The 19,446-nt window shown below is 42.0% G+C and overlaps 1 protein-coding gene across 4 annotated transcripts in view; it reads right to left on the bottom strand.

Annotated features, from left to right (window-relative positions):
• The window catches only part of ZWILCH (zwilch kinetochore protein), a 405,441-nt gene that overhangs the window by 330,068 nt on the left and 55,927 nt on the right, over positions 1-19,446 (bottom strand). Inside the window, exon 1 of one of the 4 annotated variants that reach the window (XM_086957999.1) lies at positions 2,548-2,592. The exons of 2 other annotated variants lie outside the window; for them this stretch is intronic. The gene's annotated coding sequence lies outside the window, so the exon portion shown is untranslated. Of the gene's footprint in view, positions 1-2,547; positions 2,593-19,446 lie in introns of those variants that run through there. One more of the 4 variants, XM_086957997.1, reaches the window with a different exon arrangement.

The following is a 19,446-nucleotide window of genomic DNA, read 5'->3' as shown; positions in this document are numbered from 1 at the left end:
TCCTGATATGGCTGGCGGAGTCTGATAGACACCGCCACCATATAAACCCGGCGGACGGTCTTTCCTTCTGCCGCGGACCCACCAGCCATGTTTATATGGCAGGGGGTCATTGCAGCAAGAATGGCGGGCGGATCCCCCAAGTTTTGTTGTGGCCCCAATATCCTGGGCAAAAATGTTATTTACTTTGTGTGTACGTAAATAGATTTAAGTGGTGCTATTTAAAAGCACTATAAGAGCATGTGTTACTTATTAAGTGCCGTGGTGTGTACAGAAAGACCCCAACTGACTTTAAGCAGTAGTTTTAAGTCTAAAATTGTTTATATAAATAAGTGGTTAATCAAAAAATTGGTTCTGTCGGGTAGAAACGCAAGTAATTTGGTAAAAAGCTATTAATGCAATCAAAGAACTCCCTCTAAAAACACAATTCCAGGGCCAAACAATGAATGAAATAGAGCACCTGAGATCAATTAGTTGTACTATGTATTTTGTGTTTTATTTGAATTAAATTCATTCAAATGGACATTTCATACATTGAGTACATAGACTGTCAAGGTGAATTTAAAGTGCAAATAAGTGACAACGGTGAATAGTGATCATGTGGTGCAGAAGTATATACAGTGAAGAATCAATTCAATATATTCAATATATACAGATATATACAAGTCTTTTTCGCTGGTGGCCAAGTACTGGCGGGTCTTTCTCAAGACGGGAATGTGGAGTGCAATGTACGACAGTCCTTGATTCCAGGTCGGTGAGATTCGCCTGAATTGGTAGGGCACAATGGCATCTAGTCCGCATCTGTGTGATGATTCAATTCAAAAATGGATGACGCGTAGTCCCATCCATCGGCTGCCTTGTGTCACAAGACCCGCCGCGACCGTAGACACAGGCGCCGAAGGGTCGAAACGTTGACATTCTTCAAAGGCCCAGTACCTATAGGATTCTGCACAACTAAAAGAAATAATAAGAATCCTTAGACACATACCAGTACATGGCCACCAGCGAAAAAGACTTGTATATATCTGTATATATTGAATATATAGAATTGATTCTTCACTGTATATACTTCTGCACCACGTGATCACTATTCAACATTGTCACTTATTTGCACTTTAAAATCACCTTGACAGTCTATGTACTCAATGTATCAAATGTCCATTTGAATGAATTTGATTCAGATAAAATACAAAATACATAGTACAACTAATTGAGCTCAGGTGCTCTATTTCATTCATTGTTAGGCCCTGGAATTGTGTTTTTAGAGGGAGTTCTTAGATTGCATTAATAGCTTTTTACCAAATTACTTGCGTTTCTACCCGACAAAACCAATTTTTTGATTAACTATTTAATACCCAGGTTCTGAGGGACACAGGGTCTCCCCTTTTTCCTGAACAATTACATAAATAAGTGAGCAGACATTCACAGCGAGTACGTAGTTATAAAAAAAAAAAACTTAAAGCAGATATACAGTGTGGATGGCAAAAAATACATGCAACAAAAATTTGTTTTAGGTATTAAAGTGTAAAAATAATGTCACTGCATATTTATGCCACCGCGAAGAAAAGAAATATAGTGTGACCTAAATAGTAAATATAACACAGATGACTTTTAGTACTGGACAAACAGCATATTACAGAACACGCACCTTCTACAGCACGCACAAAACCAACATTGCGCAGAAGAATATGAATATGTGATCAAGGCAGACTGGGTCTGCCGAAACGCGTCATGCTGGGCCACTGGCCAGGACTGAGTGGATGCCATTAAATCGATAAAGCACTGAGAAACTTTGAGTCCCTCGAGTGGTCCATAGGATGTTGGCGTATTGCAGGTTTTTGCGATATATATATATATATATATATATATGTACATTTATATAGCTAAACTAGAGTAGAAATATGTTTTATTTTAGCAAACATACAGTATATGATAGAATTAGGATGAAAAAAAATCGGAAAAATAAATTGAGAAATGTGCTGACTTTGAAGCTTGATTAACGTTCAAGTGCCTACAACTTTGCATAGTTAAAAAAAATTGCACACAGTCAAAAGTTCATTTTCACCACAATATATTGACACCCAGTACACTGAAGAAAAAAAAAAATCAATTCACAGCATATTTATTACACATAGCAAGCAAAAGCAATATTGTGAAAAATAAATAACAAATATAACATAACTTTCACTTCTGCATATTATAGAAGACAAACAGCATATTCCATAACATGCCCCTTACAAAGCACAGTGTCAAAAAACAGTGAGCAAAATAAAGAAAATGTATGAAAAATAGAACAGAAATAGGTTATAATTTAGCCAACAAACAGCAGGTAGGAGAATCTTGTTTAAGAAAATAGTGCAGACAGGCCGTAAATGAAACTTAGTGAGTAACAACACATTTAAAAGAGCCAGACCTCGTAGGAGAGGACAATAGGAGACAGGGAGGTACTAACAAGCCTAATAATAAATGAAAACCCAACATTTACAAAGGATAGTGACAGCAGCCAATTTAAAAGAAGGGCGGACAGTGTGTGGTGCTTCAAGTACATACCTCAATACAGCATGTCTCAAAGAGACAGCGCAAGCTCGGTCTACCCGAGACCTAAAAACGGCAAAAGGAATTTACAGTAAATGTTATGTCCATTGGTAAGAAGGTTTTTCGTCTTCCAAGCTTGTCCTTGGAGTCTGCAGATGTCCATAACCGTGAGGAGAAACGACCTTGCTTCTTATGCTCTGCCATATATAGCCTGGTCCCCGCCCCTCCCACACTCCGCCCCCCCCGCTCTGCCATATATAGCCTGGTCCCCGCCCCTCCCACACTCCCCTTCCCCCCCCGATCACCTCCAAGTGCATATTAGGGCATTAATTGCAGGACTGGTAGCCATTTTTAGGCACAAAAAACAGGAGGTGTTGGGGTAACAGTTACAACATGGTTTAAGACTGCTCTGGTAAGATTCTTACTTCACTTCCACATAATAGAGTTAATTGTAAAAAGTCCTTCAAAGTCTTATGAACATCAGCGGAACAGAGCTCTGGAGTGGCAACCAAGGTCTTGAAGAAAAAAAAAGAAAGAACATTAGCAGGAGTGAGTGGCACCTGGATACAGCTCCATGCGGTCATGTTAGGGGCAAGATGGAGTTGCTGTGTAAGCTGAAAGATTCCCCTCCCAACGGGTAGGAGCAATAGAAGTATCTTCTGCATCCAGTCTGATGCCTCGGAAAATTCAAAATTTGAAGAATCTGCACGTTCAAGTATCAATCAGAAAAATAAGGTAGCTGCAACACTGAAATTCTATGGCAGCAATTAAAACAGGGCTTGGGTACACTATAAGGCAACGGACTTGCATTTAATAAGATTACTCATGGCTTATTGTGGAAGAAACTAGTTACGCGAACATTCTAGCCAACCCATTAAAACAAGTATTTGTAATGCAATAGATCTTGCATTAACGCAAGTTTGAGCTTTTGACATTGCAAATGACAATGTCTTTTATTTTGTTTTAGTTTTAAAAACATAAATAAAAGGCATTGTTATTTACAAAGACACTAGCATAAACTCGAATAAATGCGAGACCTTTATTATAGTTATTTCAGAAATAAACATTTGTATTCTTTTTTACCAGAAAGGAGAGCGTTCCACACTACAAGATTGCCAGGCAGAGCTGCTGTTTTATGGCTGCGAACGCCTAAGGCTGTGTTGCGTTCCATTTCTATTTTGCGCTTTACTTTCTGTATCAGCGGGGTCTTGAATCATTCATGATAAACCAGCTTTCATGAACGCATATCCATTTGAAGTTGATCATGTGCTGTGCCTCGGTACTAGTGGGCCGGTATCTTAAAAATCAAGCTGTAGCCATTGCGCAAAGGCAGCCGCTGGTTTATTTTTGCATCGCGCTTCCACTTATAGTTGCCGGCCAACCCTGCAAGTGCTGTGTGGGGTGACAGCTATTGTTAAGCTGCCGACTAACATGGCGGCCCCCTAGAGATCGCCCTTCACGACCCAGGATCCTGATCACCTTCACTTGGCCCGACATCCGGACTGGCCCTACTTCACTGAGGGCGGACCCTCCAGACGGCTCCACTGTTACCTGCTCCAGCCGGCTAACAGTGGATCAGTGCTACGAACAGGTCAGCAGCCTTTCAAGACTGCCAGGCCCATGCATTCACTGTCCGGCAGTCCCCTCTCCGGCTTATTTTGGAACCAGATCAGACATCCCTCAAATTCCTTCACCAGAAGGAACAGCCATTCTGGGTTTCACCGTCCAGCAGGAACCCTTCGGCCAGGTGACTCTGCGCCTCCTTTCAGGCCTCTCCTACCTGACTTTCAGCCTTCGAGATGGGGCAAGCTACGCAGCTCTACCCGACTGAGTACCTCCTCCAGCACCTTCAAATGGCAACCTGGTCCTGATGATGAACCCAACTGACTAGGATCGAAACGCAGACGACATACCAGCACGACTTTTACTATGGTACACTCAAAATTGTCTGAAATACATAAGGAAACTATGTAAATAGCTCCTTTTTGAACCATTAGCCATTGTATATATCAGTCACTTTTTCACAATGCGCCCTCGCTGTTTTCTCCACTGGTCACCTGCGCAGGTCACCTTAGAGTTTCACTTGCACTTGGGTGCACAGAGTCTTCGGGTTGCCCTTGCGATAATTGCTTTATAGTGCTACTACAACGGTTTCCAATTGTTTTCACAACCATCGTTTGTCTTTTATCTTTCCAAATACATGATGCCCTTGAGCACATTTAAACCAATTACGAGTCTCCCTATTTTCCTTTTCTTGTAATGTTGTGTACATAATTGTTAAATACTTCTCTCAATAATACCGGATGAGACATTGTTGTTTTTGTATATTGTTAAAGTGAAAGTGCGATGCAAAGATAAACAAGCGGCTGCCTTTGCGCAATGGCGAAGCTTGTTTTTCAAGCTGCCGGCCCACTAGTACTGAGGCACTGCACACGAGCCAACATCAAATGGATGTGCGTTCATTAAAGCGGGTTTATCATGAATGATTCAAGACACCGTTGATACAGATCCAATCAAGTACAAAATAGAAATGAAAGGAAACACGCCCGTAAGCGCGCGCAGCCATGAAACAGCAGCTCTGCTTGGTAATCTTATAGTGTTGAACACTCTCCTTTCAGGCACGAAAAGAATGCAAATGTTTATTTCCGAAATAACTACGAACAGAAAAGGCAGCCGCTTTGTTATGTTGTCCCTTTAATTCCTTTCAGAATGTTTCCTGTATTCTATTGTATCCTAGTTTCCCCTCCCTAGCAACTATGGTAGTTGCTGATAAAGAAGTCCTGTGTAGGTTGTTCCCTACCTTGCTCCTGTGTTCCTTTAATAAACTACACCTTCTAACCTTAATTGTGTAGTATTCAACTTTACAATTTTGGCGACTTGGCTTCAAGGAACACCAGGAATCTAAAGAACCCTTTTTCAACATTTTCCGTTTATAATTGGAAAAAGTATTTCAAGAAGAATTCATCAAGGATTTCAACACATATTTCAAGCTGTTTCCAGTTTATCGTCGTTTATAACAAGCCTTGATGAACACTTCGTGAGTAAACCCCAAGGAACTTCGTGAGTAATTTTTCCTTGTTTACTCTGCGCACCTCGGCGCACCTCGGCAAAATAAACTCTAGCGGCTGCTATTTATTCCGCTTTTGCCAATTCTGTTACAGCTTGACTTTCCTTTAATTTTCGGAGACTTTAAATATCCTTGCTCTATATGCGTCTTTTGAAAGCTAAAGGAGACCGTTACCTTCGCACGCCATTGTTCATTTCTGCGCGTTCCAAGTTGGCTCGTTCTCCTTTGCTCTGCTTCACTGACGTTTGCTGTTACGTCTCCTGCGCTGACGCTTGCTGTGACGTCTCCCGCGCTGACGCCTGCTGTGACGTCTGCTCGTCAAACGTCTTCCACGCACTGACGTACAAGGATCGTCTCCATAACAACGCTTCCTAACGCGTTTGAGAGCGCGTACAAAGATCGTCTCCATAACAACGCTTCCTAACGCGTTTGAGAGCGCTCTTCAACACATTGCGCTCGTTTATTAAACGGATTCGATTTTATTCACGAGTATTTACAAGTACTTTTAATGTGATTTTCATTCTTAAATTTATTTATTTTTCTTTTCTTCACTTCAAAGCGGGCTGTCAAGGAATTCTTCTACACCAGCCAGAATCTTCAAGTAAGATTTTATTTATTCCTTATTTTTATTATTCAAAATGACCTCACAAAATTTTACAATTCAATCTCCGCAACCTTTTTGGCCTTCCGGTTTAGAACCATGTATGAAATGGCTTCAATGGAAAGCTTATTTCATGAACTTTATCGACACCATTGATGAAGAAAGTAAAATGAAACCGGAAAGAAAGAAAAAACTATTTTTGCACTCATTAGGTGCTGGTGGCCTTAAAGTTTATGAAGAAATGCCTAAAAGTGGTGGTAGTAGTGATTCTAATGTTTTTGATGATATTTTAAAAGATTTTGATAGTCATTTTTCTCCTAAGGTTTGCATAGGTATTACCCGATATAAGTTTTTTCACAGAAAACAACAACCTGGAGAAAACATTGATGTTTATATCGCTGAACTTAAAAAAATAGCAGAGGATTGTAAATTTGACCATCTACAAGAGCAATTTATTAGAGACCAAGTAGTCATGCACGCTTCTGATCCTTCCATTCAGGACAGACTCTGGATAAATGGAGACTCAGACCTCAAAGATATTTTAGCCATTGTTAGAAAGGCAGAACTTTCTGGTCGGAGCGCGAAAGCAATCAAAAATGAAGAAAAGGCTTTTTCTGAATCTAAAACTACTGGTGATCTAACTGTTTCAAAAGTTCAAGGAAAATCCAACTGCAAACAAAGGTTTCAATCTAAAAACAAACCTTCTGAAGTTAAAAAGAGTGATAATTTAAAATGCTTTCGTTGTGGGAGCAGTTCGCACTTAGCTAATTACAAGCTTTGTCCGGCAATGAAAGAAAAATGTTCAAATTGCAGTTTAATTGGACATTACTCCAGGGCTTGCAATAGACTGAAAAGCAAAAAAGTTAAAATTGTTTATGACTCATCCTCTGATGATGAAGAGGATTTAAGTAACAAAGTTATGCATTGTTATGTTGATGATGATTGTGTGAAGAGTATTACACCTTGTTCTATGAATGATATTTGCATTACTTAACCTCTTGAGAAAGTTTACATTTTTAATATTAATGATTCAGGCAAAAGAAATGTCCTGAAGAAGCCTATTTGTAATATGCTTATTGGTGGGGTCCCTATTGATATATATGCTGACTCTGGTTCCCCATATACCATCATTAATGAAAATGTCTGGAATTCTAAATTTGCACGTTATTTAGGAAATGATCTTTATTCTCCTGACATCTCTGCTGAAGGATTTTCCGGTGGTAAGATCGATGTAATTGGTTACAAACCTTTAAAATTCAAGTTCAAAGGGAGAGAATCTTTGTGCAAATTGTATGTTGCTAAAGTTGGACCTTCTGTTCTAGGATGGAGAGATCAGTGGGATTTAGACATCGTTTTAAACCCTAACAGTCCAGATCCTGTTTTAGTTATTAATGAGGGAACTGAGATTGGAGATTCCATGCTTAAAAAATTTCCTAAAGTGTTTAGTGGTAAAATCGGCAATTTTCTAGGTTTTTCTCACCACATCGTATTGAAAGATAATGCCAACCCTAAAGTCTTTAAAGCCAGAAATATTCCTATTCTGGTTCGTGGCGATGTTGAAAAAGAACTAGAAAAACTTGTCAAAGAAGACATTATTGAACCAATAGAGTCTTCTAATTGGATTTCGCCAGTGCTTATTTCAAGGCGTGCCAATGGCAAAATCCGTCTTTGCGTTGATCTCCGCCATTTGAACGAAAATATTGTCGTAGACAAATTTCCCTTACCTAAAATTAATGAAATGTTGTCTTTAGTTGATGGTGCTACGTTATTTTCTACAATAGACTTATCCTCAGCATATCATCAGATTTCCCTAGACACCGAGAGTAGACAACTTACTGCGTTTATCACTCCCATGGGGTGCTTCCAATTTAAACGCATGCCATTTGGTTTGGCATCTGCTGCTGCCATTTTCCAGCGCATCATGCAACAATTGTTTGGGAAACATCCTAAAGTTAAGTTCTTTCAGGACGATATTCTCGTCTACGGTAAAGACAAAGATGAACATAATACCATTCTAGAAGAGGTTTTAGGCATTCTTGAAAAAAAAGGTTTAACTATTGAATTTTCTAAACGCAATTTTGCAGTCAAGTCTGTGACTTATCTTGGACATGTTTTATGTTGTGACGGTGTTTCAACCAAACCTAAATTAGTTGATGCCATAAAAGATGCTCCTCCTCCCACCAGTAAAGATGATGTAAGATCATTTCTGGGAATTGTGGAATTCTATTCTAAATTTGTTAAGAATTTCTCAAGCAAAGTTTTCAACATTAGACAACTTTTAAAAAGCAAAGTAAAATTTGATTGGTCTCCTTCATGTGAAGATGAGTTCAATAATATCAAGCTAGACATCATTAATGCTCCTGTGTTATGCCCTTTTGATTTAGATCTAAACTCTGTGGTCACAGTTGATGCTAGCAACAAAGGCCTGGGAAGTGTTTTGTCTCAGATCGACAGCTCAGGTAAAGAACGCATTGTTGCATTTGCGTCAAGAGCACTTTCTGTTCCGGAGAGTAAATTTTCAGTTATTGAGAAGGAAACTTTAGCTGTAGTCTGGGCTCTTGAGCACTTTCGCAGTTTCGTATGGGGGAAGGAATGTATACTGCGGTCAGATCATAAACCCCTCACCAAACTCCTTTCTACTGAAGGCCTTTACAATGCTACTGCTAGGATAGCGAGAATGTCTATGCGGTTACAAGATTTTATCGTCAAAATTGAATATCTGCCTGGTAAAAGCAATGTTATTGCTGACTTTCTCTCCCGGATGCCCACTGACCTACAAGAATGTGAGGTGAATGAGTGGGATTCCCTTCACATTGCTTATATTCTTGACAGTAACCCTTTTTGTATTGATAAAAAGTTGTGGAAGGATGATTATCTTAAAGATAAAATTTTAATTTCTGTTATCTCTTTCATTCGGGAAGGTTGGACAGAAAAAAAAAGAGTTGTCATCCGATTTTAAGCCCTATTGGGAGGTTAGAAATGAGCTAACTGTTTGTGACGATACTATTTTTAGAGGTGATAGAGCTATTCCTCCTTCATCTTTAAGAAATAGCATTATTGATTTGTGTCACAAAGATCATTGTGGCATTGTAAAAACCAAACAAAACGTTAAACAGTGGTATTGGTGGCCAGGTATTGATGTCCTCACAGAAAGAATTGTTCGGGAATGCGTCACTTGTGCCTAATTCTGATAAAGTACTCAACACGCTTAAACCCGACATGTGTGAACCTTTGGTTCCAGAAGGACCTTGGCATACTGTTGCCATTGACATTATGGGATCAATCGGAGAGGATCACAAATTCATAATCTCTATGATTGATGTGTTTTCTAGATGGCCTAATATCACTATTGTGGACAAAATTGATTCTTCATCTGTTTTAAATTTTATTGACAGGGTTTTTATTGACGAAGGCCTTCCCAACCAGGTCATTAGTGATAATGGCGTTCAATTCACTTCCAAATTAACTAAATCTTACTTTGAGCGTGTTGGTATCATTCATAAGACTACCTCTCTTTACAACCCGAGTGATAATGGACTTTGCGAAAGGTTCAACAGAGTCCTGAAGAATGCCATACAGATAGCTGTGCAAAACGGTGAGGATTGGGAAATTTCAGCTTTCAAAGCTGTCTGGTCATATAGAACCAATATTCATGATGCGTTAAAAATGTCACCCTTTGAAATCATGAGAGGTCGTGTTGCCAGAACTAAATGTAATCCCAAATGGTTACACAAAAAATCCTGTTTAGACATATGTATGAGTAAAGTTAGAACTAATGTCATTGATAAGCACTTAGAGTATAAGAGGAATTTTGATAAGAAATGTTGCTCTAGCTCTGCAGATGTTAATGTTGGTATGTGGGTTAAGGTGAAGAAACCCTGGAAAGTCCGTAAGGGAGATTCTCAATTTTCCGAACCCCTTATGGTTAAGAAGATTCTTCGCAATGCTGTCCTTCTTAGCGATGGTAAAGTCTGGAATCTTAGAAGAATTGCGATCTACAGAGGCAAAAAAAAATTAACAAAAGACTCTGTTAATTCTCCTGAATTTTCACTTACTACCACTCCTAATTCTATTCCTTGTGAGGTTCATGGTGGTTTTAGTGTATCTGAAAATCTTTCCTCCAATTCCAATCCTCCCTTTTCCGATGTAATTGATTTCCCTCGCAATGTAGATGTAGTAGACCCTCCTTCCAATATGGATGTGTCTGTTCCTTCCTCTAGTGTTCCTGCTTCGTTTGATTCCATTCCACTTAATCATGGTTTTAATTCTACATCTGTTAATGAACCTTCTTGTAGCAGTGATGTATTTGTGAACCGGAAACGCATTTGCTCAAAACACAAGTGGCTAGAAGACTTTGTTTGCTGATTATTTTTTTTTGTTTTTGTTTTTCTTCCTATATTTATAAAGGGGAAGATGTGTTATGTTGTCCCTTTAATTCCTTTCAGAATGTTTCCTGTATTCTATTGTATCCTAGTTTCCCCTCCCTAGCAACTATGGTAGTTGCTGATAAAGAAGTCCTGTGTAGGTTGTTCCCTACCTTGCTCCTGTGTTCCTTTAATAAACTACACCTTCTAACCTTAATTGTGTAGTGTTCAACTTTACACGCTTGTTTTTGCTTTGCGCTTTTACTTTGACAATTGCTCCCGCCCCACGCAGCACTCGCGGGGTTGGGCAGCAGCTATTGCTAATGTGAAAGCGCTATGCAAAAATAAACAAACAGCCAAAGCCGACTGAAAAACAAAATAGTGCTTACAACTAATGAAGGAGATCGTGTAACGTCACAAGTACAAGTTCCAGTCCTCATGGGATGTACCATATGACTACAGAGCGGTAACAAGAAGGGACTAACCAGCCTCATTATCAATCGGAAGCCAGCATTTACCATGGACAATGAAACCAGCCAATCATAAATATTGGTGGAGAGAAGGCGAGGCTTACACAACATACTCTACTACTGCATGCCTCACACAGCGAGCAGCGCATGTGCACTGCAACGCTACTTTGGCCTAAAAATGATCAGTCACTTACAATAGTGGTAATACACGATACTGATTCTTTGTTGGGTTTTGTAAAAGAGGTCTGAGGCAGGTGTTAGTCATTTAATTCACCTCTATTCAGTTTTCATGTACAATCCTCGTAACGCGAACGGTAGCTCACCAGCACATCCTTCTATAATGTTGTATGCTGGCGGCTTATGGGGCATTCCCATCCCCCACCTCTCCAGCTTTCCTCGCGCTTACCCCAGCACAGTCCCCTCACACCATCCTCCATCTATGGCTTTCAATGTCCAACTGATCAAATTCTGACTTGATCAAACAATCAAATCTTTCAAATAACTAAAACTGTGATTTTTGAATATCTGTATCTTTTTTATCAACAGACAAAGTGATCGAAGGGGTCTCTGAATTTTTTTGCATCAACTTACTGCTACCCTTAAACAGTCAGTCTATTTATCGAAACTTGATTCCTCAGCAATGCAATAAATTAAGAACTGCACACTTTCCATTTTCTTTATTTGAGGGATCGGTAAGAGCTTATAGTATGGACATTATTGCACAGAGCATTGCAGAAAGTGATGCCAGACTACAACAAGCAGCGGGCAATATGTGGTAAAAAGTAAGTGTCCACTGCTCTCAAGTGAGTCTACCAGAAGAGAATGTGACTTACTATAATACATTTACAATACACGGTTTATACTAAAATCACTTTTTAATTAAGGCAATGCTTGCAGGACCTTCAGTTAACAAAAAAACTATTGCACAGGAGCGGGTTTTCATAGAGATATAGTACTTTAATCCCCGTCAGTCAGATGGGATCTGTGTTAAAGCATTTTTCAATAATTAAATTCGTTGTTGGCTATTACAAAAAAACAAGACATCTTGCCTCTGCAGTTCAATTACTAAGGAATGGAAACTTTATACGACAAGCACCAGTATTTGGATACAGTACTTCAAATATGTAACTTGTATATGAAATGATGGAGGGATTGTTTTAAACTTTTACATCTACGAAACACATACTGCCACTGAAAGATAAGAACATGTAATTGATCGCTACAAGGAATTAGCACCCAGTCACATTTTGCACTTTTGCCAATATTTTTTAATTCCCAATACTTATTTTCAGATCAATAAATTGTACTGCCAATTGCAATGAGTAAAAATGCCGTCATGGGCAGATCAAAGATTCATAATTATTGCATGCATTTTAAGCGACTTAAAATGGTCCTAAATATGGATGATATTTTGATGTTTTGGTAGCTTTTTAAAATAAACCTTTGCAAAACCAACCTGTCTCAACTTTCTAACCTACTGCTACTGGCTTTGCCACTGGAGAAAAAACAAAACAATGCCTCTGCCAGGCAACGTGTGTGTCTCACCACCCAGGTCTGCCTATGAGTGAAGCAGGTACCACTTACCACTTTAAATTTGTATTTACCTTTGCAAGTGGCTTCCCCCATCTTGGTTTGGAAAACAAAACAATGAAATAATACTCCCATAAACACACTTCTCGTAATGTAGAGCAGCCCATGAGTTAATGTAATCAGCCAGGTCCTCCAAAAACGTAGAACTTGTATTTAACTCACCACAACGTGTAGGGGAGCAACGCAGCAGTGGGTGGCTGGGTACAGGTGGGGTGAGAGCAAGGGAGTAACACATAGGTGCTTAAGGCTAGACCATAGCGATTAAAAAACCTTGGAGGGGCAGTGACAGAAATATAAGAGACTGGGGGGGGGGCATGAGAGGAAAGCGGAATGTGAGGAGGTAGATGTTTGAGAGGGAAGCAGCACGAGGAAGGAGAACTAGAAAGTGCTGGGAAAAAATCCCTAAATGTTTAAAAGTGAGCAGTGGAAGGAGCCATCAACTCAAAAGTATGGTAAAGCAGTTATGCTCCAAGAGTGACAAATGCAAGAAAAGGAAGTAAAGCCATTGAATAAGGAGCAAGCAACTGACAAAAGCAAGCCAACCAACGGTAAACAGTGGGCTGCCCAAAATCCACTAAGTTTTTGGTATGATCCACAAAATGTCTCTCTCAAAAGACAGCTAAAAGGCAAGACCTAAAAGGTTTGTACAAACTTCACTATCATTTGAATAAAAATTCCCATTCACATTGAGCATGCATAATATATGCAGTAGTTGGATAATTAGATCTGACTGGAGAAGATCAATGTAAAACCTTGATAAAACCTTTAGCTCAACAAGGTTCTCATAGCTGGCATTTAAAGGATACACCCACTCTTGAAACTGGGCACCTTCTAGCATCTTGGTACTCTACACATGGTAAACTATGAAGAAAGGCAAGACACATTTACTTGATTTATGTAAATCATTGCATTGTTAAGTTGGAGGATCAGTAATCCCAGCTGGTGTACTTATTACACATGACATGCTGGCAGGCACACCCCTTCGAAACTAGAGTCCTTGCAATCCCGAGTTCTCGCTCAGTGATAATATGGATGCAATACAATGAAAAGAACCCAAACTCGAGAATGGGAGTAAAACGCCCCCAGTTCCCTTCGCTGGCCACGGACTCTTGTGGCCCCTCTTTGGGTGTAGCGGATATTCCTTCTATGCACGTGATGTGTAGCACTGACTGACATCGACCCAGACCCTCCGATCCGACTCTTCACGACGGTGACTAAGTGATGACAAACAGCCCAGGAGCCCCCTGCGGCCCGGCTGGTGTACTGCACGCAGTAGATAGCTGTAGTTGAGGTGCTAGGGCTGCTGGAAATCAGTGCCTCCGGAGCTCCAGGCCTTTGTGTCGCTGAGGGTGATGGCACATAAGGCCGCTGCCCGTTGCTCTGGGTGATGGTAGGCGGTATTGTGTGTTCGTGCTCACATTCTGCGACGTGTGACCCACACACCAACTCTGTATGTGAGGTAGCTGGCCGGAACACAACGCAGCAGCCTACTGCGCTTCAGTGGTAAGAAACAGAGAAGTGCGTGGCGCGTGTGTGCGTTGCCATACACAACAGGATGTATGTCTGTGCACCCTCTTTGCCGTGATACACAGCACAGAAGCCCTGTGCGCCCACAGATTTAACAGTCGGCAGACAGCGCCCGTTGACAAACAGCTCCGTCGGTGCAGACCACGCTGTGCGTAAGAAGAGGTGGCATTAATGAATGAGGTTGATGGGGAGGGTGTGGTGTTACAGCCAGAGCTTCGGAGCCTTCCTCGTCCGAAGCGCTGACTCGCTGCATTCATTCTTTATACATCAGTGAGTTAAATGCGGCAGCTGACATCTGAAGTGATCAGCAGGTCACTACCCTTGGCTCAAATGTTCGTAGCTTACACAAACATGAAGGCTAGTGTTTAGAGATATGCAGGGTCTGTACAAGGCAGCAGCAATTCACACTACAAACAGCAAACAGATCAAAAAAGCTTCGGGTTCCAAACCTAGTTGGGGACGCGTCTTCTAATGAAAGCGCCTAGGAAACCTGACACAAAACAGATGGCCCAGACACAAAAAAGTTGGCCCCTGTGTGCTGCTGCTGACTCCAGAGAGCAAAACAGTCTGGGAGTAAACCTTTCAAAAGAAGCTGGGGCATCCAACGCCTTTGAAAATTGCGCACTAAAGCCAGATGCAAAGGCCAATAGCATGTGAGCACCATAAGCACGAGCTTCTACTAAACCTGAAGAAAGCTGAAGTGATTCCAAGAGGTCGATTTCCTAGAGCAGCGCATGCGCTGAGCAAGGCTCGACCTAAATAGTTTTGATATCCTTTATTTTCCCCAAGGAGAGAGCGGGAATGTCAGTTCCAGATTTTAGATTATATCATCTAGCATCCGCCCTGCAGTACATGTGTGCTTTAGTGGGTGGAAACCCCTTTGAACCTTGGAACCAGGGGAGGGTATCAGATATCTATGATTTACTGGCGGAGAAAGATGCTAAAAGGTTATACTTAAGGTTTATTGAGCCTAGCTATTATAAGAAGGTTAGATTTAAGACTATTAGCTGCAGGCCAGGTTTGGAAGACAATAAAATGGAAGACCGGGATTGGGAGAATAAATGACTACACCCCATTATACATGAATCCATCTTTACCAATAGTTTTTCACAATAACATTATGAAACGATGGAAGGATTTAGGGTTAGACTTGGTTGGGGACTTAGTTGGTGTAACTGGGTTTAGGTCATTCTGAGTTACAGGATAGATACGGTGTAGATAGGAAAGATTTTTTTTTATATTTGCTGATACGTAGATACTGGGGGAAGAAGACAGGAAGCCCAAATGGGTTAGCAAAGAATGCAATGATTGATAGGGTAAGAGATGAAGATGAATGCACCATTAGTAGAATATATAGCGAGTTGATCGCCATGCAGGCAGATGATTTAGAGAGGCAGGCTGAAAAATGGGACCAAAGGCTTGGGATAGAAGGATCTGTGTAGGAGAGTAGGGTCTGCTATCCTATGGTCACCCCAATTTTTGCTTTTTGCTTCACTGGTTTTCGACTTACTGAGGCTGTGGGCCTGCTAATCAGACCCCCAGCCTGCTGTTCTCTCTCTAAATTTGAAATACATGTGCTATAGGTACATACCACAATTGGAAATGGACTCCTTGTCAGCCCCTGCACCATGCACTATAGGTGGTCAGGGCATAGGTGCAACCAAGGCCTACCAGGGGCTGAAGCATAGCTTTTGCCACCCCTGGCTGGTTCTTAAACTGACACAACTGGCTGATCACTCAGCTGGGGCAAGTGGGTGTAATCACCCCTTGCTTAGATATAGTATACCTATATCTAAACCTATATCTGGACACATATAAACCTTTGAGTCACTCCTATGGAAGGCCTTATCAATCCTGGAGGCAGAGTGCGTGGTTTAATGTGAGATGGAGCTCTGGCATGAGCTGAGCCTGTCTGCAGCTGTCGGGAACAACTCCCTAAGCTGATCCGGGATAATGCCATACCATATACTATTAAGTGCCTTATAAACCTCGCGGTTATATAGCAACTTTGGTTTGGCTTTATCAAAACATGTCGTGTAAGGTGTCATACGAATTGGAATACTACCCCCTCGCCAGTTCTGGAGACGGGGGTAGCATTCCACCCTTCTAGAGGGAGAAGACATGTTACTTTACTGAAACGCGGTTGATTTTAAAAGAGCCTCAGATCCACAAAATGGATGCCTCTGCCACAGACACGGGTCTGGCCTCCTGCTGCTGACCGAAACTCAGCAGATGGTGGCCTGGACAAAGGGTTTCCTGTCCCAGGGCGGTGTTACACCACCCCAGACAGGAGATAGTGGATTGTAGCAGGGAGGTTTCAAAGAAACCAGACACTGCCTGGGGAGCACAAGGCTGCCCCTTGCATAATCCGGCCAAACCGGTTCTGGGGCACACCAGCCCCAGTCCCAGCGCGGCCTGGATCAAAGGAAAGGGGTGTATCCACCCCCTTCCTGGGTCCCACCAATAGGAGGGGACCTAGCAGGTAATCCAGCCCACCAGATTCGAATAAGAGTGGGAGCAGTGCCAATGCAACTCAGATTATCCTGAAGAAACATAAGAAACGAAACTCTGGACCCTTCGACATCCTACTCAACGTAGAAGACTGAAGAATCTCCCTTGTGGTCAAGGAGTGACCACCCTGTGCAAACAGGTACCATCCAGCACCTCGACCCTTGCTTTGTTGCAGTTCCCGCCGGAACTCGAGCGACAGAGATAGACAAGATCAAGCTTGCCTGCCTTCCTCCAGCCCGATCCACAGTTCCTGCAGAGCTGAGACCCGTGGAGGCGACCGGAAGCGCGGGGCACGCCATCTTGAAAAGGCCACGAGACGCTGACCGTGCAGCCCACGAGTGACCCTCAAAGCTGTACACCGGGGTTTGAGAAGCCCCAACCCTGAGCTGCTCTTGCACCGAAGCTCACCCCTCCACACTCGACGAGTGCTGCGTGGGGCCCTTCTGCTGGTGTTGGCTCGACGCGTTGGCCCGGTCACTTGCCAGCTGGCTTGTGGCCCCTGTGCCGACGAAAACCTTAAACCGACCTGCTTTTCTGGTTGCTCCAGATTTGCACCAGCTCCTCGACAACCATCTGATTGCGTCTGACATTGAGTGGTTCCATCCTGGTTCCACCCTGGTCACTGCTGAGTGACCCAGACTCTGTCCCCTCTGCTTTCAGATACTTCTCGACTTCGATCCACCCTTGGATGACACCGGACACTTCTGCTTCCCATCGCCTGCAGCATCTTCAGCTCTAAGCACCAAGAGCCTGAGTGTCAAAATCCGACGCCACTTCGACCCTATGCACCTGCTTCCTGTGGGTGAAGTAACATTGCAACGCTGGTGTTCCCACACTGGTACACACCTCTAGGGTCTGTGTCTTAAGTTTTGTTCCTCTAGGTTCAGCGGAAGTATCTTTAAACTCTCTTTGTGTAACTTTTACGCACCATTGACATTGCATTGGTGCAAGCCGCACTTTACGTGCTGCACCCGAATCCCGCGGGCTTTTCCCGACTTCAGCATTGCTAGTCCAGACTGCTCCCAGCGATTCCCTAGGCCCTAGGCCTAACCACTGTTCGATTGGTATCTCTTATACCACTTTAATATATGGTTTGAGTGGCCACCCGCCCTCATCCATAATTGTGCAACTTTGTATGTTATACTGTGCTTATGATTTAACACTTGTGCCCCTTTGCTCATAAAGAGTACTGGGGATTATTTTAGAAATAAACACATATATTTTTATAATATATACTTGTGTGGTGTCCTTTCATTTGGTATTACAGGATTGTATGTGGTAAAACAGCTTGCTTAACACGACCTCTTAAGTTAAGCCTTTAAGGATGCTTAGTCCATGCTACCCCTAGGATAGCTTGTCTAACAAGGTTGACTTACAACCAGACACCATAAGGGATTGTTTGGACTTATACAAGGTGGTTCCAGAATTGGAAACACCACATATCAGGCCAACTTCTCACAATCTGGCTTTCTTGATTCTTTATACAAGGGACATAATATTCTCTGCTCCTCATAACTGCAGGCACAACATTTTAAAACGGTTCCAGATTTGTATTATACACCAGATAAAATAGCGAAATGGTGAGGGTCTGTGGGTATTCACTGCTCCCGGTGCCAAGCAGATAGGGCAGCTGTTGTACACATGTTTGCGACCTGCCCGCGGCTAGATACTCTTAAGATATAGAACAGTTTTTAGAGTTAACCCTGAAAGTGAAAAAAGTTTTAACTCCAGAAATAATGCAATTTGGGGATTAGTAGCACAGGGTCTGATGGTGCACAACCATACTTTGTTTATAGCAATGGCAGTAGTCAAAATCTGTATTGCTACAGCATGGCTGGATTCAGTGGCCCCATCCTTCTCGCAATGGCTTGCTCGGCTTCTCTCCACCTTTAATCTGGAGAAAGGAATTTATGAAAGAAAAAGCCGAAAGGCTCAGAAACTGGGGAAGATAATATGGTCTCCAGTCTATTGATAGAAGGCGGAGGTTGTGGACCCTGAATGAATAATGAATGGAGATCTTGCTTATGGAAAATAGCGCTGTCAAAGTTTTATCCCAATGTCTCTCTTTTTTAAAATAATTACAGATTGAATAATTTATTGAAAATATTATGTATATATGAAAGTTACGCTGCTGTTTAGTGTATAAGCTTTTAGCCGAATGTATCTTATCACTTCTGGAATGACTATCTGTATTTGAATTTATTTATGTGCCTTCTAAAAATATCTCAAAATAAAATAAAAAATAAAATTACGTCTTTTATTTTCTCAAGCACATTGAATTGGTTAGTAAAAAAAGGCTCTCTGAGGGGTGGAAGTGGGAGTGGGGGGGGAGGTGTTGCCAGCCTTTGAAGGTGGAAGAAGCGCTCTAAACCAGCTCTGTACTAGGCCCACACATCCTCAGTTATTTGGTGCAGAGACCAGTTGAACTGCCCACCACACACTAGGATTTGACCCCCTTCAGACCCCTTCAGAGCCAAAATCTCCCAGCCTACAATTGTGTTGCACGGCAAAGGCAGTCTGACAGGCTACCTGGGCCAGGCCACGGACTTGCGGGGCCTCAAGCCGGCAAAGTCTTCTCAGATGAGTCAGTTGATTATCCTGGGCGAATAGGTTCTGACTGCCTGTGATCATATAGGTGGGGCCCCAACTGCAGCTTTGTACTACGGGTGCTGTTCTGACCACAACAACATGAAGGGGACAGTAAGTCTGGTGCTGGGCTTGAGTGAGTGAATGGAGGCCCCTACTTCCCCTGAAGACTTGATCTCACATACGGCTGCCTCCCAT

The sequence above is a fragment of the Lissotriton vulgaris genome, chromosome 2_1 (genome assembly GCF_964263255.1).
Source record: "Lissotriton vulgaris chromosome 2_1, aLisVul1.2, whole genome shotgun sequence".
Taxonomy (NCBI): domain Eukaryota; kingdom Metazoa; phylum Chordata; class Amphibia; order Caudata; family Salamandridae; genus Lissotriton; species Lissotriton vulgaris.
Note: the sequence above shows the minus strand (reverse complement) of the source record. Positions and strands in the feature narration are given on the sequence as shown.